At 45.9% G+C, this 25487-nt stretch overlaps 1 protein-coding gene across 1 annotated transcript in view; it reads right to left on the reverse strand.

Annotated features, from left to right (window-relative positions):
* LOC311224425 (G-protein-signaling modulator 2-like) overlaps window positions 1–25241 on the reverse strand; it is a 185683-nt gene extending 160442 nt beyond the window's left edge. The window contains exon 1 of the mRNA XM_084309408.1: window positions 25127–25241. The gene's annotated coding sequence lies outside the window, so the exon portion shown is untranslated. The remainder of the gene's footprint in view (window positions 1–25126) is intronic.
* Between the last annotated feature and the right edge of the window lie 246 nt (window positions 25242–25487).

Below are 25487 nucleotides of genomic sequence, written 5' to 3' on the forward strand. Positions count from 1 at the left end.
GAAGTAGGTGTGCCATTGTAGCCTAATTCCCAACAGTCATGGAATACACTACAAATACAACTCCAAAATGTCCATGTAAACATGTTGTGACCTGTGTATTTACCATGTGAAAAAATAAATGGACATTTTCGTTTTCCCCCTCCAGTCTCTTTTCCAGTCTGCCTCCTCTCCCGGCCTGGTAGAGGTGTACAGCATGTCGTAAACTTACAAGGGGGCACACATCAGGCTCTGCTGGATTCTGGCTGTACGCAAATTATGGTATCTTGGGTATGAATTAGATAGTGTAGATATTCACGACTAGGCATTCATTAGCAAACATTTTAGAGGGGGACAAATTTAACTATTCTCAATATTGAGGGGGACATGTCCCCTGCAGCCCCCCTCTACACCTACGCCTATGCTAGTAACCATAGACATTGAGTCACTAGCGTTCCATTTGATGGGGGACTCAAAGCTGTGGAGCACTCTTTTTTTATTTGTATTTCTTTTAAACCAACAACATGGCAGAGCTCCTGGTACTAAATGCATCATGGACCTTTCCCTAAACAATGGTATGAGTTTCTTTTTGCAGTGAAAGCTTAGAAACCGATGCATCATTGTCTAATACATGATTGCTCCATCCTCTGTGTGTGTGTGTGTGTGTGTGTTTTCGTGTTCAACATTAACCCATTCAGTGCCAACCATGAGATTAGTCAGGTTAACTCGCCATGCGTTGAGTGCCAAGACCCGAGAAAACTCGGGTTTTAATAGTTATTTATTTTATTAGCAATATCCATACATTTTTCATCCATCCAGCCTGACGTTATCATTGGGAATGGGTCTGAGCTCGAAAAGGGCAAATACCGCCGCCTATCGTCTCCCGGATGGTATTGCACATCATTGGATTGGATTGGGTGAGACTGTGAATCAGAAAAAAACTCTGGTCCCGGGGTTTCCCTTCTCGGGCAAGCAGTAGCCGTTACCACATTCACTGGGGAGGCTCGGAGCAGCGTCGATTATGTGTCTTGTTGCTATAACGTTGGATCAATAAACGTGATCAATATTTGGAATGGCGATCAGGAATTGGATTAATCTTTTTGCAGAACATCTGATGTGAGGTAAGGACTCTATTTTACGAGTCTTGGGTTAATCAGATGTTTTTTTCTCCACCATCGCAGCGTGTGTGTGTGTGTGTGTGTGTGTGTGTGTGTGTGTGTGTGTGTGTGTGTGTGTGTGTGTGTGTGTGTGCGTAACGTTAGCGCTGACCACGGCATGGATAATCGATTTTCAGCCCGCTTCTCTAGCGTGCATAAGTACACATATACTATCAATAATCTAGCGTTTATTTGAAAAAGATTCATAAATCAGCCGAAAAATGACAACGTTTTGTGTATTCCACTAAAGAGCTAATATCGCGGAATTTCTCTGGAATTACTAGACATCTCCAAAACTATACTCTTATTCAAAACGGTATAAAACGGAAATGTACCAATGAAAAAACAATCCGTTTCGTACATGTTGACTGCAAGCAAGTCATTGATAAGCGACGGGTGTATTAGACCCATAATAGAGCTGGGCGATATGGCCAAAAATGATATCGCGATAACGATATCGATAACAATATCATATCACTCGATATAAAAAAGGCAAGTATTATTATTATTTTATTTATTTATTTTTAAACAACAGATGTATGTTTATTTTGCAGCAATTCTTTGTCGTTGCCGCCATCTTTAGTGTTACATCCCCTCACACTCCAGTTCTCAGGCTGCAGCTGGTTTGAAAGCGAAAGTAAACCGGCTTCTCTGCTGGCTGTGGCTCCAGGGGAGTTGAACAGTTCTGGCTCTGCTCGTTTCTTTTCTATCTAGCACACATAGCCTACTGTGTACAGACGGTTTCAAACTGTATTTTAGAAAGCAAACAAAATAAAGTCTGGTCAGTTTGGGGCAAATATGGGGTCAAGGCTGCAAATCATGATTAACATTTGAGCCAATGTTTTTCTGTTCATTTAGGGTCCAATAAAGAAAAAAAAGCAAGGAGCCCAAAAAATTATGTAGGCGAAGTCTCTGAAACGGCCACGCCCACTTTTTAGACCTGACATTTTGTATATCGGCTCCTGGAGGTCGCAGAGAGTTGACTTTGGGCTCAAAAGTTGCGGAAACACCACATTTATATTAGTGTTATGAACAAGCATATGCCCTAAAAGCTTAACTTTGAGATATTCATGAAAAACCCTTTTTTATCTCTGAATTGATCAGCGCCCAAGTCACTTCAGCCAAATCTGCTCATGAAGGCCATGCAGTTAGTTTGGGCCAAAGTTCTAAATCTACTCATGGGGCATACTAGTGTTTAGGTTGAGGCTTTGTTATAAGATGAGGACCCCAACAACCACCCAAGAAACAAAGCAAACCACTTGGAAGTCCAAAAAAACGATTTTTTTATCCACTTTTTCTCCTATTTTTCTATTTTCCATCCCAATTCCACTGTGCCAATTCTTCCCTCCCCTGTCTTGAACGTTGCTCGCATATGCCCCCCACTGGCCGGTTGTAGGGAGGATAGAAGCCTTGCATCACGTGTCCCCTCCGATACACGAGGAGGCAGCCTGTCACATCTTTTCACCTGCCAGCGCAGACTCTCATTGGCGAGGTGTAACGTGTGGGAGGCTCACACTACCCTTGCCATTTCCTGTCTCTGCTGTGCAGGCGTCCCCAACAGACCTGTAGTAGTCGCTCTCCACAATGTCCAGATTACCACCCATCGACTTCCACCCGCTAACTGCCAATTGAGTTAGTATGATGGCTGGCGCAACCCGAAGTTGAGTCGAACCCGGTGTCTCTTGCGTTGGTGAAGAGCGCAATGTCCGCTGCACCACCCAGCCGCCCCCAAAAAAACTTTATTTGAACTAGGGATGTCCGATCACGTTTTTTTGCTCCCGATCCGATCCCGATCATGTAAGTATCTACCGATCAGGGGCGTAACTATGGGGGGGGTCCCCGGGAAATGTCCCCCGCATGATTTCAGAATGCACGTATTGTCCCCCCCCACGTTTTTACCGTCCAAAGATAATACATGCACGCGACCGCGCGACCAGCACTGTGACTCGCTACAGTACTCGTCTTTGCATAATATCATGGCCGCCTAGTTATAGTTGAAAGTGGGGGTGCAAATATTTTATTTTTTATTTAATAAATTTTTTGTTTTTTTCTTTTGTTTATTATTTTAATTTTTTTGGGACAGGCAAGGGGTGGTTTGGAGGGCGATATTTTTTTTCATTTAATGAACCTGTATGTGCAATTTCCTGCAATATAGATCCTTCAATCTTGACCAATAAAGCTGCTGCTCTTTTCACTATAAAACTCAGTTTATATTGCAGTATGATAGCCAATTACTATAATAATAATATATTAATATATATATACTGTATATATACTGTATATTGATTTTTCGCTCTTTTATTTTTATTAAATCAATCTCCTTTCAAATAGGCCAAGTTTTTAATAAGAAAGAGAGAAAAAATACCAACAAGGAACAATAACAGGGTCTGCTGTAAATATAGCCTATTTTGTGTCTTAATTTGTTATGTTATCCTACACTTTAAGCAGTCTGATATTTCCATTACCTGTAACTCTTGGGTCTCTCTCTCCTTCTCTGCCTCCTCCCTGAGTCTGCACAGTCACCATATCATTCTACATTAAGGAGAACAATACACTTATGAATACACTGAACCGGTTTGAATACACAATCTTTATGCTACTCTGTAAAGAAAGGGAGAGAGAGGGGGGATATATGATCCAAGTATTTGTGTCTTAATTTGTTATGTTATCCTACACTTTAAGCTGTCTGATATTTCCATTACCTGTAACTCTTGGGTCTCTTTCTCTCCTTCCTGAGTCTGTACAGTCACCATATCATTCTACATTAAGTCACTAGAGGCCCACGGGCCGCGGCCGTCGTTAATCCGGCCCTGCTCGTCTGCCATATAGATAGCGAACGTTAAAATTTGCAAACCCAACAGCTGACACCACATATCTAGATAATATGACAACGTTAGCTAGCGGCTAGCACTAAAGCTAACGCCAACCAGAGGGAAACTTTATTATTATTATTATTATTATTATTAGAGGATTTACGGTATGACCAGATGGCATTTCGGGATGTGAAACACTTTTATTGTATTGCGTGGTAGAAGTTCTACCACTCAATAGTAAAGACATGTCTAACATAAATAATCTTTTGTTTGAACAACTTACTGGAAAATCCTGCCTGCCACCAAATGACACACTTCTGTGGCCTTTGATATTTACACTCAGCCTACCTGCAGCTCCAGCGCCGTGCGCCACTGTCTGCTCTGCTGGGGGTGGGAGAGGCACTGGTTCAAACCATATGGGGGGGCAGGGGGGGGGGTCGCAATCTTTGGAAACTTAAAAACTTGCTATTAAGTGTCATTGCGTATTATTAATTTGATTGAAATTACGTAGTTATGGTTAGATTTATATACCCCCCCAATATATAAATCTAACCATAACTACGCAATTATTATCATATTTTTCATGTGATCAAAAACTGGTGGAGCAAGAGCATACCTTTGCTCCCCCAAGTTCAATAGTGGGAGAGCAGATGCTCCGAATGCTCCATTACGCAGGCGTCTATACATGTAGTACATGTAGTGATTGTTAATTGTACATAATTCACCCACGGAACTATTGTTAGGAACAAGAGTTCCGCCCGAACATTATACCTGGTGGCACTACCTGCCATCACAGGTCAGTCGATAAATGCTATTCACTCTGCCTCGAGCCACGGTCTCCGACTCCCATCTCTCGGCACTACACTGGTGACCACCCCGACATTGGTCTCGCTGAAGTATCAGGGACCAAACCGAACATGGCAAACGATGCCGTTATTCTTCGATTGGCGGAGTTTTGGGAGCATTCTGCGGCTGCGTGGTTCGCTCAAACAGTTCGCCCTACGAAGGGTAGTGGCGAGGCCCGCGGAGGGTTCATCTTCGGCAGAAGACGCGGATAATGACAATGAGAGTGGAGTCGGGCGAGAAGAGGTACCGTTGACTACCATATCTGCCGTCATTGGCGGCAAAAGGCCTGGTGGTCCTGTGGATTTATGCCCTCAAAGAGAAACGCAACGGTGAAACGTGGAATGCAATCTGGGAGTGTGCCAGTGACCAGTGCGCTTTGGTGGGCATTGAAATGCAGCGACCGCAGGTGATATCGATTATTAAAATATATCGCGATATTTATCGTTATCGTTATATCGCCCAGCCCTACGCTGAGCCCAGTTTAATGTCGGATAGCTGTGCTGTGTTGTTTTAAATTGTAATCTGAGCGACCGCTGGCACTGACCACGCCCCCTAATCTGTCCCCCGCACCACTAGCAACAGAGTTACGCCACTGCTACCGATACCGATCTTTCCCGATCCGATAAAAAAAAATTATTTTTATTTTTTTTATTCAACAAACATGACCATGTTCACGTCTTAAACTCATACTGAGGCCTTAGTTTTGGTTTTAAATTGCATATCATCATTCATTTATTTATTGTCACAGAGCAGAAGAATTTTGCCAAAACAAACCAATAGTATCCAGCTGCAGAACGGCAGATACTTCTGTATGACAACTATTTAAGAAACTTGAAACACTCTCAGACCCAAACGCATTTCCTTTGATTTAATTATACATCAAATGATTTATGTCAAGGATTGCAATGCCTCGCTTGAATGAAGTAAACTTTTCACCTGGATAACATCAACATTCAGGGTGAATGTAATGTGAGAAATTGGGATTAAAAAAATAAAAATTAAATTATTTGGGTCTGAGAGTGTGGCTGGTCTGCCGTTCTGCAGCTGGATACTATTGGTTTGTTTTGGCAAAATTCTTCTGCTCTGTGTGACAATAAATAAATGGATGATGATATGCAATTTAAAACCAAAACGAAGGCCTCAGTATGAGTTTAAGACGTGAACATGGTCATGTTTGTTGAATAAAAAAAGAAAAGAAAATAGCTGATTTTTTATTTATTTTTTTGCCGATCCCGATCTTCGGAAAATCACGTGATCGGCCCCGATCCCGATCACGTGATCGGATCGGGACATCCCTAATTTGAACACATCACACAGGATTCAAACACTTGCTGAGGCACTTGCAATAAATGAGACATTTCATCCCCCTGCCAGCACAAGAACATGAGGTGCATTTATTAGATCTGCAGCTACACACCCCTGTTACCTGAGACAATGTGTCTCCTGTGGAAACTGTGCTCCACTTGACGAAGAGTTTCTCCCCATCGGTAGTCCATCCCCATTCAACAACCGGGGGACAAGGGAGTTGTAGAAGGCTGCTCCCCCACAGCCATCCTGCCTGGACTGTATCTCTCAACAGATGCTGTAGAAGTGCATCCTGTCTTGGGGGCAGGTCTCACAGCTCATCTTTAACCGACTGCTTGAACAGCTGGAATCTGAGTCCATCTATACTTGCAGTCGTACAGTCCAGCCTTGTTGTACCAGCTCATTACCCAGGGTTCAATAACTTCCATGCTGTTCCTAACAGTCTCAATACTAGGGCAGCAACTTAGTCCTCTCAATGCAGCAGTGAGCTCTGTCAACTTCCTGTGGTTCATCCAGGCTTTGAATTGAGCATTCTTTGAGTGGCCAAAGAAGGCGCTCACAGAATCACAGCCACTGAAATAATGGAACACAGGCATGGCATCAGCCACATCTCCACCAAGCTTCTTGTGTGCTTCTGTGATTGAGTAGAACTGGCATTTGTCCGGAACAGCAAAGTCGACGAAGTTGCAAATCACAACATACTGACAGGAACTTTGTAGTGAACCCTAGTAGGATGACAACTACATCGGAGTCGACTGTTCTAACCGTAACTGACTTGATCCCCTTGTTTAGCATGTCCATCTCATGGCAAATGATGCGGTTGTTAGCCTCCTCAAGCATCTCTATGCGGTCATAAAGCTGGATCTCAACATTTGACAAAATTGGCAAGGATCTTCCGGCCGTAGGTGATGCTGAACTCCTTGCTCCAGTTCCATGCATGTTCCTTAGCAATCCTGGCAAACATTAAATTCAGGGCTACCTTGTTGTCTTGATTAGACAGAAAACCTTCAAAGAATTGCTTAGATTCCGGCACGGTGTCATTCTCGCTGAAGGCCATCTGTGAACTACCTGCTGACCCCCGATTATTCCTAGTCGCAGTCTTAATGTTCATAGTCTGGTAGAGGTCAGCCACAATGTCAATACGATTTGCTCCCTCCTCATGACCAATCTTGGCAACGCTGTTCAACACCTTGAAGACAAAGTCCCGGAATGTCATGCCTTTGGTGAGAGACTTGGCCAGGATTCGTACTTGCACAGATAGATCTATCACAAGTCCCTCTGAGGCTGTAGATTGAACTTGTACTCCGATGTCCTTCAGCATTTGAGACTTTTGGCTGTGATAAATGTCTCCATCCTTTCTTGACAGGGCTTCTGGTAAACCTGTGATTGAAATGAATAGTTTTACCAAAACTAAATTAGCACTGTCAAATCAATTCACTTATAAAATGAATAATTGAACTGTCACTGTATCGAGAATCTGGTAAGACGAAAGTTGCCTGTGTCTAAAACATTGAATAACTTTGAAATTATATCAACTAGATTTACCTGTGAATTCACCACCAAAGAGCCTCCTTGTCTCTTTTTCTCTTGATCTGCAGGCCTCCTTCAGCTTTGCAAAGGTTCCTTTAGGTGGCTTGATTGCAGGGCTAGCAAGCTGGACTTTTGCACCTGAACTTGGGAGTTTCAGGGCATTTCGGGAGATTTTCGCACTAACATCCTTCTGAGCATATAGAAATCGCTCCTGCACAAACTGGTCATGCTGTGTTTTGCCAACTGTAAAAACAAGGCTGGCATCTTTAGTTACCACATCTGGGAAGGGAATGGATGAGTTCAACCTCATGAACGGAGCTTGGTTGTTGGTAAGGATCCCCTGATACACCTTGAGAGTGTGGCTTGAAAACGTTTCCTTGAAGGAGTCCAGCATTTCTTTGTGTCCGTGTGCTAGATCTTGACCTTCGACCTCAGCTAGGTAGCACTGGATTTCTGGTAGGGCAAGTTCGAGTTTCCTGAAGAATTCCTGATCTCCCCGATTGATGATATCGACGTATCCAGTGTCAGACTTGATGACCTTTATATTATGCTCCTGCTTTTGATCACATACAATCTTCGAAAATCGGTTACCTCTGGTGTTTACTGCGAAAGAGCCCGATAGAAATTCCTTGAACAACTCTGGGTGTCTCCATTTGAGCTCTTTGAGATCCTGAAGAAACACTGATGTCCATCTGGCATAGTGTGTATGATCAAGTGCAAAGTAAAAAGGAATGAGCTGCTCAAGTCCACTGACCATCATGATGAAGATCCTTCTTGATTGCTTCAAGGACATTGGTCCAGTAGTGAAACATGGGGCTGTTTTCATTGGCCACCCAATTGCTCCAAATCAAACTGTTGTCCTCTAGATGTTTTGCCTGGAAATTAATGCCCGTCTCTCTTATTGGCCAGGACCACAGCCAGGATTTGAATGCAGTATCTAGCCTTCTTAATGGTATTCACATCACATACAGCAGTTGTCAGACCAGTGATGTTCAGATTAGCTGAGGTTAAGATGGTATCCAGGCCAGTTCCTTTTATCAACTGGCCAACACAGACCAGAGAAACCTTCTCAAGGTGCAACCCACCCATAAAAGCAAAGTATGAATGAGAAAAAGTAAAAGTTTTAGGGCATAACACTAATATAAATGTGGTGTTTCCGCAACTTTTGAGCCCAAAATCAACTCTGACCTTCAGGAGCCGAGATGCAAAATGCCAGGCCTAAAAAGTGGGCATGGCCGTTTCAGGGACTTCGCCTAGCAAATTTTTTGGGCTCCTTGCATTTTTTTGTTTATCAGGCCCTAAATTAACAGAAAAACATTGGCTCAAATGTTAATCATTTTTTGCAGCCATTATGCCTAAACTGACCAGACTAAATGGACAAGAGAAAAAAAAATCTCAATTTGGTCAGTATTGTCATTTGGACAAGCAAAGCCATTACTTTAAGTTGCAGGCAAGAAAGACAAGTCTGTCCACTGTCTCTGGTTTTAAAACTGCCCTGTTGCAGGTCACAAAAAAATAAAAATATTGATATTGATTATTAAAATATATCGCGATAATTATAGTTATCGTTATCGTTATATCGCCACGACGCCCAGCCCTAACCCATAATTTAAGATATAGTTTAAGCATTCGCAAATTTCCCCGTCCTCCCATTGACTTCAGTGTTGGCACGCTAGCCCTAATATGGTCATAAGGGCGTGGCTCTGAATGAGTTAAACAATTATGCAACCTTACACATTGTACTTAATTAACTTAAACTTATTTGGAACTTACCCTTGTGTTTTCCATTTAAATTATGTTTTAAAAAGGGGCGGCTGATTGGCGCAGTGGGCAAGGCGCTCGCCACTAACGCAGGAGACGCTGGGTTCGAGCCCAGCTCTCGGCGTTGCTACCGGCTGGCCGGTCGTTCATACTAACACAATTGGCAAGTGTTAGAGGGTGGGAAAGCAGGTGGGTGGGGATTTGACGTTGTGGACTCCTACAGATCGGTTTGGTGACGCCGGTGCGACGGAAGCAGGAAGTAGCGGGGGCAGCGTGAGCCTCCCATGTGTTACTCCTCGCCACTGAGAGTTCGAGCTGCTGCGGTGAAAAGATGCAACAGGCTGCCTCCTTGTGTACCGGAGGGGACACGTTGATGCAAGGCTTCTGTCCTCACTACAACCGACCTGTGGGAGGCATAGTCTAGCAACGTTCAAGACAGGGGAGGGAAGAATTGGATAAATATGAAATTGGGATGGGAGAAAAATTTTAAATGGGGAGAAAAAGTGGATAAAAGAATTGGTTTTAAAAAGCAGAAAAGGCAGACATCTTAAAATTACTATGGCTCATGAGATCTAAGATTTAGACTAGATAACAGTATGGACTACGCACTTTTTAGAGAAAGTACAGACAAGAACTCTCTTCTACATGGCCAGTCATTTCATCCCATACCTCTGAGAGAAATACCTACCACTCTCCCAAGTCAACCACGTTCAGAGGATCTCTGCAGCAACGACCATGATTTTGAAATACTGACTTGCAGAAATGTTTTCTCAGAGAGGCTTTACTGAACAATGGATTACACAAGCAAGGTAATGTTTCAATAATGTCACACAAAAACAATGTCTGAATCACACCGGAGCTAAAACACCTGACAACAGGGCCATCTGCTCTGTGTGTTGGGACTATAATGCAAAACGGAAGGATATATAAATAAAGTGACTTGGTGAGAGGTGGCATTGGTTCGAGATGCAGGGCTCTGATGAAGAACCTGGCCGATAAAGAAAACCCATGGATCAAATTACCACTCAAGATATTGAATGAAATATAAAAAATGTGAGACATGAGGGAAGGGTGTTAAGATGGTGTGCACACGACGACTTCATCCTGAACAGATGGGGGGGGGGGGGGAGATGGAAGCAGAAAGGCCTCACATTCCACTCTGAACTATATACTAGTAAGGGGGCAATAGAATGCTTTGAGAAACTGAAACATGGATTGGAAAAAACATGACTTCTATAGATATATCCAGGTATGTCACTATTTAAATAAAACCATTGCAAAATAGTATAGAAGAACTATAGAAGAAGGTATATTGAAGGTATTCTTAGCAGCATACAAATCAGAACCGATTAGAAGGATTATAGCGAAAGTATTACAGAACTTGAAACTGACACATATACCTGTATATCAAGGAGAAATGGAACGATGAGGGAGCAGACAGTTGGAGGGAATGTAGGAATAAAGATGACTACCACTACAGGGCTCTACAGTGCGGGCATTTCATACATTTGCCCCTAAAAATGTATTTATGCAAACCGGTAAAATCATTTAGGAGCACAGTGTGTGAGTAATAGTTTTGCGTAGTGGCCGTGTCAACGCGCAATTGTCATTTCATATTAGACAGAGCAGCACGAACCTTCAATTTTAGAAGCCATGACATCTAGCTATTTAGCCCTGCGTTCGACAGCTCTGTAAGAACTCATCTCGCAAGGTCAATAGCGTTTAAATTATAATGAATTAAAGAATTGTATAAAGAATTTTCCATGTTCTTCTGTCATCTAATAATATATTCCATTACCTTTCCTATCTGTATCGAAGTCAAAATGTTGGTATCGTGACAACACTACAACATACAAAAGCAGCTTGACAACCGATATCCTTTGTGTCTAGTAGGCATAGGCCAATGTGTGATTTTGGTATGTGGTATTTTGGCACAGATGTTGGTCATGGCCTTAGTATGCACACGCACGCACAGTATAATATGCATGTAATAAATAGTTTGTTAATAAACTCTTTTACTTGAAAAAAAATTACTGTGCTCCTAAATTTCTTTGTGTGCTCCTAAGTTTGCATGCTCCTTGGGGGGGGGTTACCGTACAGCCCTGCACTATCATATCTTCTGGGATTGTCCATCCACTAGAAGCAGAAATACCATTACATTTTGAAGTGATGTACTTAGGTTGGCAATCAAACAAGCTCTCACAAGGAAGTGGATGAGTCAGGTGGTGCAGACGGAGGGAGAATGGATGGACGTGATCCATAAGGTCTAAGTGATGGAAATACTTAGTTACATTATGAACTGAGACAACAGAGGGGGGGGGGGGTGATCCATGATGGAGAGGTTGACGTATGTATTGAGACGACAGAGGGAGAGGTTTGAGGATGGGTGATCCATGAGATCTATGTGATGGAAAGACTGACGTATATGCATTTGAGACAACAGAGGGGGGGTTTGAGGAGAGGTGATCTATGTGATGGAGGTTGTATGTATTGAGACAATGGAAGGAAAGGTATGTAACAGATGTAGATAATACAGTCAGGCATGCGTTGCTCATGGGACGGAGTTGCACGCCGTGCAAACAGTCTGTGAGCAGAAGCACGCGCAGTCACGCACGCACATGCACGGATGTGCACGCGCGTGCACACAGGAATGCGCTGCACTCGACTGATGCGCCAACTCGCTAAGTCAGGGGTGGCCAACCTGCGGCTCGAGAGACGCATGCGGCTCTTTGCCCCGTCAATGTGCGGCTCTTCCATCCATAAAAAAAAAAAAAAAAAAAAGTATAATTGTTGTGAAGGGCCAGATTAAACCGAATATATATATTTATTTATATATATATATTTAATTGTATTTGTATATTCTCTAATATTCCCTGATATCCCTTGTATATTCCTTGTACAATATGCATTGAATATCCATTCTAGCCTACTGAACATCCCATAATAGTCTCCATTCTACTATTGGTCGAGACCTTGGTGCCAGGCTGCCATACCCCTCAGACCCAGTTCAAACGTACCGCTCCACATGTACGAACAAGTCCTAGTTCCGCGTAGGAATCTGGCTACCGCACCACTAATGGGACTATTTGTTCATAGTGCGTATATATACTGCGCTACTAAAGTAGGACTTTCTTTTCAGTCCAGTTTCTTACCCTCCAATAGAGTCACAGACGTAAAGCCTCCCCGTGACGCCACGTGTGGGAGTAAGGCCAAGTTCGCCTACCATCGGTATTGAGACATCGTGTATATTAATATTTGAATAGTCATATTTGGCACTATATCGTCGAGTTGGACGTAGTCTATTAAGCTAATAATAGTCTGTTAATATATAGTGCTTCGTGCGGTGAGAATACTACCGTAGTCAGTACCCCATCGTTTCGGGCAGAGAACTGGCTGCTTACCCAGGGTGGTTGACCCCATGTGAAGCTGCACCCGAGGAGCCCCAGAGCCGACGAGCGAGTGGACCTGTATACCGGATTATTCTACCGACGACAGCCCGCCTTCCCAGGCACGGATTATGCTTTGTATACTTTGATTATTCCATGGATAAAGACCCCCGACACTGCCGTGTGTTGGAACCCCCCCCCCCTGGAGAGGACGCAAGGTGAGGAGACGCTCTGCAAGACGAGGTCGCTTCACGTCTCTCCCCCGTGGACCAGAGAGAGCCGGCCCACAAAGAGTCCACCTGCTTTCATCTGTGGTCCAAGGATCGCCGGCGCATTGAACGGCACTACAGTGGGTTCACCTGGGATACCCTTGGCCGGACGAGGCAGCCTGATTCTACCCCCCCCCCCCCCCCTCCTACTCCTGTCGGCTTACAAGCGACCGGATTAACCCCCTCTAGTGTATCTAGTATATAATCATTAAAGTATCATTGCTGTTATTCCTTAACTATTCCAGGTCGTATATTTACCACCTGCGCCTTCAGAGATTGGACATTCTCTATTGATATACCGACGAATACTCTTTGCCATAAAAGTGCATACTATTTCAATTCATAAATGTAATTAAGTGATTAAGTGCTTGTTCTACACACCATCGCTGTGTAGAAATAAAGACCTGTTTCGACTTCGTACATTTGTGTTGGATCCGTTTCATCTACGTGAGAGTGTTTATGATAATATATTTATGCCGTGAACTGGGTGGCCGAATATTAAGTACAAAGGTAGTGGTAGTAAGTATCATATCTAGTAATACAGTCAGGGAATTGTACCCCTCAGTTACAATTGGTCCTTCGAGCCGGAGGGTAATTAGTGTAATATTAATATAGTGTTATTAATATTGAAATGGCCTATGATGAACACTCCACGAAACGATCCTCCTAACCAACGCCCGCAGCGCGAACGACGGCTCCCTCAGTACTTAGAGGCTTACGCTGTCAGTCAACAACCTAGTCTTCTACTAACAGTAAACGCGGTAAAACTAGAAAGTAAAAGTATGTCTAACCCCAACGCCCAGACTACCCCGACCATAGAGGCCCCTACGGCCTCTAATGTAACTGACCAAGTTCACGGTGGGGACCAGTGGGAACCAGACATGACTTCACACCCCGCCAGTACTGAAGAAGTAGTCCCCGATGAGTCCCGGGAGGAATACAACGCTACCGAGAGAGAACTCGGCACGGAAGAAGACGGGGAGAGCACCGTGGAGATAGAACTCCAAGGCTCCGCAAGGAGTACCCCGAGGGAAGGCTCCCCTATACAACCGCCTTCTCCCAGCGAGGCAGAGAGGACCCTACAGCAGGCCTTCCTCATCAGCCTGAACGCCGCTGCTGAACGCGACCGACTGCAGATCCAGCAGCGAAGCGAACACGAGCAGATACGTCTAGAAATAAGACGCATTCAGATGGAAGAGAATGTGGCCCGAGAACGAGCCGGTGCTCAACGGGACGCAGCGCGCGACAGACAGCAGTCGCAACTAATAGAACAGCTGATCAGACGGACAACACCCTCTCCCTCCGCCAGAGGCTCCAGGAACTCGTCTAGACACACCTCCAGGGCGGCATCCCCTAGCCGAGTAAACAACCCTGAACTTGACCAACAGACGAGGTCTATACCCCCCACAGACCACCTCCCCCCACCGGTCCAAGCGAGACCTAGCAACCGGGAAGGAGCAGCATATCCTGTGGAGAGGCTAAACCAGAGACTACAAGCACTGGATGACCTAACTGAAGACGAAGAGGAAGAGGAGGAGAACCACGCCCGAAGACAGCACAGTACTCTACCGGACCAGGAGGCCCGGTACAGCCCAGGCTATACTCCCGCGGAGCTGCGCTACAGACCCCCGACTCTATACCCGGGTGAGCACGACGCACGACCCGCACCGAGGAACAGCACCTGGACAAGCGGGCCATGGTACACTGCCGGTACCAGCCCATACCAAGGAGCGGGAGGAGACTCGCCTAGGAGGCCTCTCCCCCAACGCTCGCCGATGTATCCACAGTCAGCGTCATACATTGGCACGCCTATGGTACCCGACTTCACCCAAGAGAACCGGGCCCAGTATACAGAACTCCGCATGTGTCTGGAGACCATGTTGGTGGATGTATTGGATGAACGCCACAAATACGCCATCCTACTGAAGCACTTAAAGGTACCCCGCGCACATAATATAGCGCTCGCCTACGCGACTTCCACCACCCCATACACAGCAGCGCTGGTAGCATTGGACCAGAGGTATGGGCGCATATGGGATTACGTGATCCAGGAGATCCGACACATCGACCGCTTACCCCCAGCAATAGACAATCGAGCACTGGACGACCTGTCCATCAGAGTGCAGTCCCTGGTAGGGATGTTGGGAGCGCAAAGAGAGAAGGGGAGGCATGAACTTTACGCCAACTCAAATGTGGAAAGGATCCTGGAGAAGCTGCCGCCCGCTCGTCAGGAGCGCTTTAGGCGGCAGAGGGACCACAGAGACCCGAATGGCCCCGAACCGAACCTCCTCGATCTAGCAGACTTCCTGGCGAGAGAAGTCAGCAGCCTACGGCTAGATACATTCGGACGGAGCACCCCTGGCTCCAGAGAAGGAACCAGACGACTAAATGATGGAAGAAGATCGGTGACTGTGATGCACCAATCGGAGTCAGTACCGAGCAGCAGGAGCCACAGTACCCCCTCCAGAACGGAGAAGTGGAAGATAGTGTGCCCCTACTGTGAGAAAGAACACTGGCTAGCGCAATGTGACTCCTTCCCCAAGCTGAACGCGGAGGAAGCAGGTCAATGGATAAAGTCCAACAAGCGCTGTTTTCGCTGTGCGCGCTCACACATGGCAGCCGAATGCCGCTTAAAGAAAAGGTGCACCAAGTGCGATGGAGCCCATCTGGACATACTTCACGACAGTAACAGACGGCGCCCTTCACCCGCACCATCCAGCCGCAAAGCGAGCGTCATGTACATCGATCCCGCCAGCAGCAGTGGAGCCCGAGTACTCCTAAAAGTAGTGCGTGTGACACTAAGCTACCAGAATAAAGTCCTGGACACTTACGCCGTCCTCGATGACGGGTCAGAGAAGACCCTGCTGCTCGCCTCCGCTGCGGCCCAGCTAGGGCTGCGGGGAAGCGAAACCCAAATGACAATTCGGACAATAAGACGAGATTTGAAGACGATAAAGGGCGAGAATGTCTCATTCTCTATCGCAGCAAGCGGCCAGCCTGAGCGACGGTACCAGATTGCAGACGCTTTCACCAGCCAAGAAATAGGACTGTCGCGGTACACATACCCCGTCGCCAAGCTGATGGAGAAATATGCACATCTGCGCAAGTTACCGATCCCGCTCATAGACAATGCTATGCCGACCCTGTTGATAGGCTCCGACCATGCAGACCTCATTGTCCCGATAGACCGGGTTCATACCGGACCCCGAGGCTGTCCTGCAGCAGTCGAGACCCGTTTGGGATGGACTCTCCAAGGCCCGCTCGCCAAATCTCTCAACCGAAGTACAGCCACTAGATGTCTCCACTCCCGAGTCACAGAGGGAGAAACCGCACTCCTGCAACACGTAGAGCGGCTATGGACCTTGGAACAAATGCCCTTTAAGAACGGAAAGAAAGACATTCGATCTCTAAAGATGACATTTACGCCATTCACCTCCTCGAGACAGGGACCAAGAGAGTCCCGGTCAACGGCGTGTTGAGATACGCCACGCCACTCCTGCGGCGAGAAGGAATGCCTACTTTCCACGCCAAGACAGACGCCACAGAACGGTACCTGCTGAACACGGAGCGGCGCTTAGCCAAGAACCCCGCCCAAGAGAGTGTATACCGCGCTGAGATTGAGAAGCTCATCACAGCGGGACACGTCACAAAGATGGACATTAAAGAGGCTGACCAGACCACTGAATCGTGGTACGTGCCCCACCACAAGGTCCATCACAACGGTAAAGACCGCATAGTATTTAACTGCAGCTACCAGATCGGATCCCAAAATCTGAATAAAGAGTTACTGCCCGGTCCCACACTCGGCCCCTCCCTACTCGGCGTTCTACTCCGCTTCCGCCAGGAAAAGGTGGCCATCAGCGGGGACATTAAAGGAATGTTCCTGCAGGTGAGATTAGTAGAGGCGGACAAGCCCCTGTTACGGTTCCTATGGAGAGAGAAACCAGGAGATGAGCACCCAGCCATCTACCAATGGGAAGTCCTCCCCTTCGGAACGACGTGCAGCCCCTGCTGTGCGACATTTGCACTACAGAAACATGTAGCAGAGGACCCAGCAGCGGACGAAGAGGTCCGACACAGCGTAAAGAACAGCTTCTACGTAGACAACTGTCTACAAAGCCTTTCAACCCAGGAAGAAGCCGAGGCTCTCCTGATTAAACTCCGCGCCTCATTGATCAAAGGCGGCTTTGATCTCAGGCAGTGGGCCAGCAGCGATCCGCAAGTACTGCGCAGCCTCTCCTCCGAGGACAAGGCAGCCAGCAGCGAGACCTGGATGGCTACAATCCCGGGAGAAGCCCAGGAGATGACCCTGGGATTGGTGTGGCGATTCAAAACAGATTCGCTTCACTACAGACACAAGCCCCTGACTACGGAGCAGGGAAGGCCGGCGGCGCGCCGACCACCAGACGGAGTGTGTACACAACACTCGCCCGACAATATGACCCGCTAGGATGTATTCTACCGTACACCACCAGGGCAAAAATGATTGTACGAGCATTGTGGGACAAGGACCAGGGCTGGGACGACCCCATTCCCGCACACCTTGCATCCACCTGGAGAGAGTGGGAGATGGAGCTCCACTCACTCCCAGGCGTTAATATGCGCCGAAGCTACTTCCCACCCACGGTGAGGCCAGAGACATGTAAAATGGACTTACACGTCTTCAGTGACGCCTCAGAGGTCGCATACGGATCAGTAGCCTACTTGCGGGCCCAAGACCAGGGGGGAGAGATCTACACAGCATTTGTCCTCGCCCGCTCGAGAATAGCCCCACGCAAGCAACAATCTATCCCACGTCTAGAGCTCTGCGCAGCCCTAGCCGGAGCGCACCTAGCCACGCTCATCCAACGTGAGCTCACCATACCGGTGTCTAGAACAATCCTGTGGTCAGATTCCACGACGGTACTCGCCTGGATCAAATCGGACTCATGCAAGTACAAAGTCTTCGTGGGAGTCAGAGTCACCGAGATTCAAGACTTAACCGAAGAGTTAACCGGAGAAACAGAGTGGCGCTACGTTGATACAAAACAGAACCCAGCTGACGTCATCACCCGGGGGATGCCCCTGGATGACCTCACCCGTCGCAATGTCTACAGTGACGGCCCCGCATTCCTAAGACTCCCGGAAGGACAGTGGCCCATGCCTATCCCGAGGGAAGCAAGTCCAGAGGAGGTGGAAAATAAGAAGTCTGTGTTCTGTGGATTGAGCACCGTAGCCTCCACCGACCCTAACATAGACGATTGCACGTCCATAGAGAGTGCACAACAAAGAACATTCCTGCGGTACCACCCGGAGTGCAAGTCCCCCGCTGATATGTCAGCAGCTAACTACGAGGAAGCAGAATTGCTTCTACTGCAGCGAGCCCAGAGAGACTCGTTCCCCGATGAATTGGCCTGTCTACAGGGAGGAAAGCCCGTCCCATCCGACAGCAGATTAATTCACCTGGCCCCCGAGAGCGACGCTCATACCCTCATCAGAGTGGGTGGTCGCCTACGCAGAGCCCCCAATCTACCGAATGACATTAAATACCCGATCGTATTGAACAGCCGACACAAGGTCACAGAGCTGATTATAAAGAAATACGATGAGGATGTACATCACGCAGGAGCAGAAAGAGTCTTCGCGGAAATCAGACGTCGTTACTGGATCCTACAAGGAAGAGAGGCGGTACGACGCTTCCAGCGAACATGTCTAGACTGCCGCAAGTGGCGCGCGCAGCCCAGCATACCAAGGATGGCTGACCTTCCTCCATGTCGCCTCCGAATCGGTGACAAGCCATTCCACTCAACGGGTATGGACTGCTTTGGCCCGCTGCACATAAAGAAAGGAAGAGGAACCGAGAAGCGGTGGGGTATTGTATTCAAATGCATGACCACCAGAGCGATACACATCGAGCTTCTCCCGACCATGAGCACAGACTCATTCCTTATGGCCTTCCGAAGATTCACATCACGGAAAGGAAGACCGTCTACCCTATTGTCCGATCATGGGACAAACTTCAAAGGCGGCGAAAGAGAGCTGAGAGAGAGCTTCCAAGCTATGGGCCCAGAACTTAAGACCCACCTCGCTCCAGCACAGGTTGATTTCCAATTCAACCCCCCAAACGCACCCCACTTCGGTGGCACTTGGGAACGAGAAGTGCGCTCCATAAAGACAGCCCTGTACGCAGTACTTGGGGCCCAGACTGTGGCGGAAGAAGTCCTAATGACAGTCCTCACGGAGATTGAGGGAGTACTTAACTCGAAGCCCCTCGGATATGTCTCCAGTGATGTGGCGGATATCGACCCAGTTACCCCCAACACACTCCTGATGGGGCGGCTAGATCCTGCATTACCCCAGACAATGTACCGGCCTGAAGAAGCGAACGGCCGACGAATGTGGAGGTACAGCCAAGTATTAGCCGACAAGTTTTGGAACAGTTTCCTACTGCACTACCTACCGTCTCTACAGACCCGCCAGAAGTGGGTAAAGGAGAGAGACAATTTGACAGAAGGAACAGTCGTCATGATTATTGATCAATCACTGCCCAGAGCTATGTGGCCGGCCGGCCGCGTAAGCAAAGTGATCACCGGTGCCGACGGCAAGGTCCGAGCAGCTGAAGTGCTCGTCCAGGGTCGCACTTACACCCGTCCCGTGGCGAGGCTCATAGAACTGCCTCGACTCCCAGACACAATCGATGATGACCATGACCCTACAACCCTATGACTTTGTGAAGTTGACTGACCCCTACAGCAAACCCTTATGTGTAAATAGACAACGCGATTAATCTGTCTCTGTTTAACTGATTATGTCTGGGACCTATTCAGGGGGTGGCTGTTGTGAAGGGCCAGATTAAACCGAATATATATATTTATTTATATATATATATTTAATTGTATTTGTATATTCTCTAATATTCCCTGATATCCCTTGTATATTCCTTGTACAATATGCATTGAATATCCATTCTAGCCTACTGAACATCCCATAATAGTCTCCATTCTACTATTGGTCGAGACCTTGGTGCCAGGCTGCCATACCCCTCAGACCCAGTTCAAACGTACCGCTCCACATGTACGAACAAGTCCTAGTTCCGCGTAGGAATCTGGCTACCGCACCACTAATGGGACTATTTGTTCATAGTGCGTATATATACTGCGCTACTAAAGTAGGACTTTCTTTTCAGTCCAGTTTCTTACCCTCCAATAGAGTCACAGACGTAAAGCCTCCCCGCGACGCCACGTGTGGGAGTAAGGCCAAGTTCGCCTACCATCGGTATTGAGACATCGTGTATATTAATATTTGAATAGTCATATTTGGCACTATATCGTCGAGTTGGACGTAGTCTATTAAGCTAATAATAGTCTGTTAATATATAGTGCTTCGTGCGGTGAGAATACTACCGTAGTCAGTACCCCATCGTTTCGGGCAGAGAACTGGCTGCTTACCCAGGGTGGTTGACCCCATGTGAAGCTGCACCCGAGGAGCCCCAGAGCCGACGAGCGAGTGGACCTGTATACCGGATTATTCTACCGACGACAGCCCGCCTTCCCAGGCACGGATTATGCTTTGTATACTTTGATTATTCCATGGATAAAGACCCCCGACACTGCCGTGTGTTGGAACCCCCCCCCCTGGAGAGGACGCAAGGTGAGGAGACGCTCTGCAAGACGAGGTCGCTTCACGTCTCTCCCCCGTGGACCGGAGAGAGCCGGCCCACAAAGAGTCCACCTGCTTTCATCTGTGGTCCAAGGATCGCCGGCGCATTGAACGGCACTACAGTGGGTTCACCTGGGATACCCTTGGCCGGACGAGGCAGCCGGATTCTACCCCCCCCCCCCCCTCCTACTCCTGTCGGCTTACAAGCGACCGGATTAACCCCCTCTAGTGTATCTAGTATATAATCATTAAAGTATCATTGCTGTTATTCCTTAACTATTCCAGGTCGTATATTTACCACCTGCGCCTTCAGAGATTGGACATTCTCTATTGATATACCGACGAATACTCTTTGCCATAAAAGTGCATACTATTTCAATTCATAAATGTAATTAAGTGATTAAGTGCTTGTTCTACACACCATCGCTGTGTAGAAATAAAGACCTGTTTCGACTTCGTACATTTGTGTTGGATCCGTTTCATCTACGTGAGAGTGTTTATGATAATATATTTATGCCGTGTACTGGGTGGCCGAATATTAAGTACAAAGGTAGTGGTAGTAAGTATCATATCTAGTAATACAGTCAGGGAATTGTACCCCTCAGTTACAATAATAATTACATTTTTTTTAACTTTTTTTAATTCTTTTTGTATGTCACTCATTCCATAAGGACGTAGAATAAACATTTACAATATTTTTTTTTTAATGGACCATTTGCATGTTCTTGGTATCTGAATCTAGGGACATATATGGATCAGTGTCAGAAATAGTGTGTCTGTTACTAGGCTTGAGTAAATTGTAATGAACCAAAGGAGAATATCAATTCTATTTAAAAAAATATATAATTATCTTTGACTGTGAATAACACCATGCTAAAATTTACCAGACCTGAAAAATCTAAGCAAATGAATAAAGGGAAGATGATTAAACAGAAGGTTTTGTAGATACAGTACTGAATTCTGCCATCTTTTTTATAATGTACATTTCTCCACCATTTTTCATCGTATTGCAACACCGTTTTTTGCAAGACGTTCACAGAAAGGTAGAGAAACTAACTGCGTTCTGTTCTATGGCAATAACGTTCAGGTTTGTGAGAGATAATCCCAAACAATAGGAGAAATAAAAAAGTAAATCCAGAAGTCAGATGATTGACAGGGGCTGGTGTGAGCTGGGTAGGGTAGTTTTTCGAAATTCAAAAGCCCTGAGTCTCTTCCTTCAAAAGACTACACTCACTTTTGGCTGTGCCACTTCCTCCTGTCAATATGCGCCGGTTTCCGACTCGATGCCCTGAGATTTCTATAATCTTATATTTCACTAATAACAGTTAAAATAATTGGTAAACAAACGTAATGCTGAAAATATACACTTTTACTGTATATATCGGGCTTAAGAGGTTAACCCTGTGAGGCCCAAATAAAAAAGACATTAGCAACTTCAGAGGCCAGAGGGTGAGACCTACTGTATAAACACATGAAGGGTGCCGTGACTGAAAAAAAAAGTTGAGAAACGCTGGTATATGGTGTGGCTCTTTGTGGTACCACAGTCATTTTTGTGGCTCTTACTCTGACTGGTTGGCCACCCCTGCGCTAAGTACTACTTTGCATAACAATACGGCCGGTCGTCAGGTGTGTTCAAATACGTTCTCAGATACATTCACACAAAACTTGTGAATGAAATGTCTTACATTCCATTCGTAGAGGCAATTAGGCACTGTCTTTAGTCTGTGCTATGCGAGGGACATTTATGCGGGAGCGCGTGGCGTCATTAAAACATAGTGCAACCAGTCGTCCCATTGATTGATTGAAAACTTTATTAACAGATTGCAGAATGGGTACAGTACAGCTCAATACACACAATTGTTAAGGGGATGCAGACCAGAGAAAGAGGGGGTTGGGTGGGGGGGGGGGACTGTACATTGGAGGTGGTTGGGTGGGGGGGGTGGGGGAAACTGTACAAGCAAAACTGTACATTGGAATATCGACAAAACCATACTTAGTTCTAAGACGAGCAATGCATGCCTGAATACAGTATATACTAGCATTATTGTACATGCTATCGTACAGAATTATATGGGTTAACTTATGGACATATGAATATAGAAAGGATTATATGCAGGTATATTCAGACAGACATATGCGGAAAATATAAATATATAAGGAGTATGTATGTATGCACGTATAGTATTTACAAGTACTGGAGTCATGTGTAACCCCGGCTATAACCTAAAAACAGATATCGCTTGCTGGAATCTCATGTATCCCATCTAGTAGCCCCTTTCGTGACTGTGATGTGTGTATTCACTCGGCCAAAACTTGTTGGCGTGCATTACAGTCACGAAAGGGGCTACCCATCTAGCAGACAGTACCAGACTGCAGGAAGTCGGACGTTATTTCACTCGGGAGTCGGGAGATAATACTTGACGCCGGTATTTAGGAGCGGTGGGTAGAGGCACAGTCAGTCCGGGCGCCCGGGGACCAACTCCAGTGTACAGTGTCCCCCACCCCTCCTACCCAACCCCCACCCGCCCAACCACCTCCAATGTACAGTCCCCCCCCCACCCACCCACCCAACCCACGTCCCCACCCCACCTACCCAACCTCCTCCAATGTACAGTTTCTACGTCAAATGTATACTCTCTTTTCTGGACTCTTTTTGTATCACAAACAGTACTGTATTTGCAAATCTGGTATGTCATAAATGTATAGATGTAGCAGTACTGTCTATCTGTATGTCGTGTATGTCATGTTATGATTAATTGAAAATGGGGGACCCTGATGTAAACAAGACGAAAGTCTTTCTCTGGTCTGCATCCCCTTAACAAATGTATTGAGCTGTACTGTACTGTACCCGTTCTGCAATCTGTTAATAAAGTTTTCAATCAATCAATTCAATCAATTTTCAATCAATCAATCAAGTCAGTGTGCCTGCATGTGTGATGTTGTATGGTTGAAATGGGGGGCTAAGAACGATTGATTGAAAACTTTATTAACAGATTGCAGAATGGGTACAATACAGTATAGAGCTCAATACACACAATTGTTAATGGGATGCAGACCAGAGAAAGACTTTCGTCTTGTTTACATCAGGGTCCCCCATTTTCAATTCATCATAACATAATATGACATACAGATAGACAGTACTGCTGCTACATCTATACATTTATGACATACCAGATTTACAAATACAGTACTGTTTGTGATACAAAAATAGTCTAAAAAAGAGAGTATATACATTCGACGTAGAAACTGTACATTGGAGGAGGTTGGGTAGGTGGGGGGGGGGGAACCAGCCCGAGTACAGCAACTTGCAATGGGCCTGGTCTACAAGATACACTATACGACTAAGGTACCCATGTACATGTCAAAATACTTCCCAAAGGTCAATGAATACCACAACCACTACACCAGAGGAAGCTCAACAAATCATGTTAAACCCAGATTCGGCTCAAACAAGGGACTAAACACGTTTCGCAATTATGCCACATCAATGTGGAACACCCTACCCAAAGCTGTAAAGGAATGTGAATCCCTACCCACATTCAAAACTGCTATTAAAGAGCACCTACGGGAGGCTGCAATTCGAAACTGGCCACCGTAAATGCCCAAAACCCCCACCACCTCCTAATAGACAGTCTCCTCCCCACGGACCCCACCGCATATATTCCCTCCCCGCCGTATGGATATTTCTCTCCCACCCACCCACCCACCCCCTCCTAATGTACAGTCCCCTCCCCATCATATGTATATACTCTGTCAGGATCTAGGGGTAACAGTACTGTATATTTGAATACCGTTTATGTCACAAATGTATCAGTACTAAATACCTATATGTCCCTATGCCATATTGATTGATTGATTGAAAAGTTTATTAACAGATTGCAGAATGGGTACAGTACAGTACATCTCAATACATACAATTGTTAAGGGGATGCAGACCAGAGAAAGACTTTAGTCTTGTTTCCACCAGGGTCCCCCATTTTCAATTCATCATATTATCATCATAAATGGCATGTATGTTGTGTATGTCATAAATGTCTATATGAATTGAAAATGGGGGACCCTGATGGAAACAAGACAAACGTCTTTTTCAGGTCTGCATCCCCTTAACAATTGTGTGTATTGAGCCGTACATATTGTACCCATTCTGCAATCTGTTAAATAAAGTATTCATTCATTCATTCATTCATGTCAGTGTCGCGTGTGTGAAGCCAGGGCAGTTATGACAAGAAACCTGGTAATGATGAGTCTCAATTCAATCAGACTCCTCACGCAACATGATGCCACCCCCCCCCCCCTCTCTGTTTATCGAGTCATACAACGTTGGCACATATTGCGAAGGCATTCAAAGTTATTATTTTATTTTGTGTTTAATAATCAGTTTAATCACCAAGACCACACAAATCTGAGGTAAAAATGAATTGTTGGTAAAACTAAAAGAAACGTACCTCAAAATGAAGTCGCCTATTGAAATACGGACCGGGATTTGACGAATGTTTTGCAAAACTGGAAAAAGTTTGTTTACTGAATTATTCAGTCCGCCTCCACCGACAACCTGAAGAAAAACAAGCGCGTCTAACTTGCTCGAACTTTTGTAAGAACAAGAGAAATACTTCCGGTCTGGTGTTTTCAAAATAAAAGCGGCTGTCTATAATTCAGATTCAGACTTTAGCTAAAAAGGAGTGAAATAAATTTAGTTCTTGGCTCCTCGGCCTTGCAGCAGCATCAACAAAACGTGACAAAAATAAATCATTAGAAGTATAAAAGTGCTTACCCTAGGCGGCTGGGTGGCGCAGCGGACATTGCGCT

Source organism: Notolepis coatsorum (assembly GCF_963971535.1).
Source record: "Notolepis coatsorum genome assembly, chromosome: 3".
NCBI classification, from domain to species: domain Eukaryota; kingdom Metazoa; phylum Chordata; class Actinopteri; order Aulopiformes; family Paralepididae; genus Notolepis; species Notolepis coatsorum.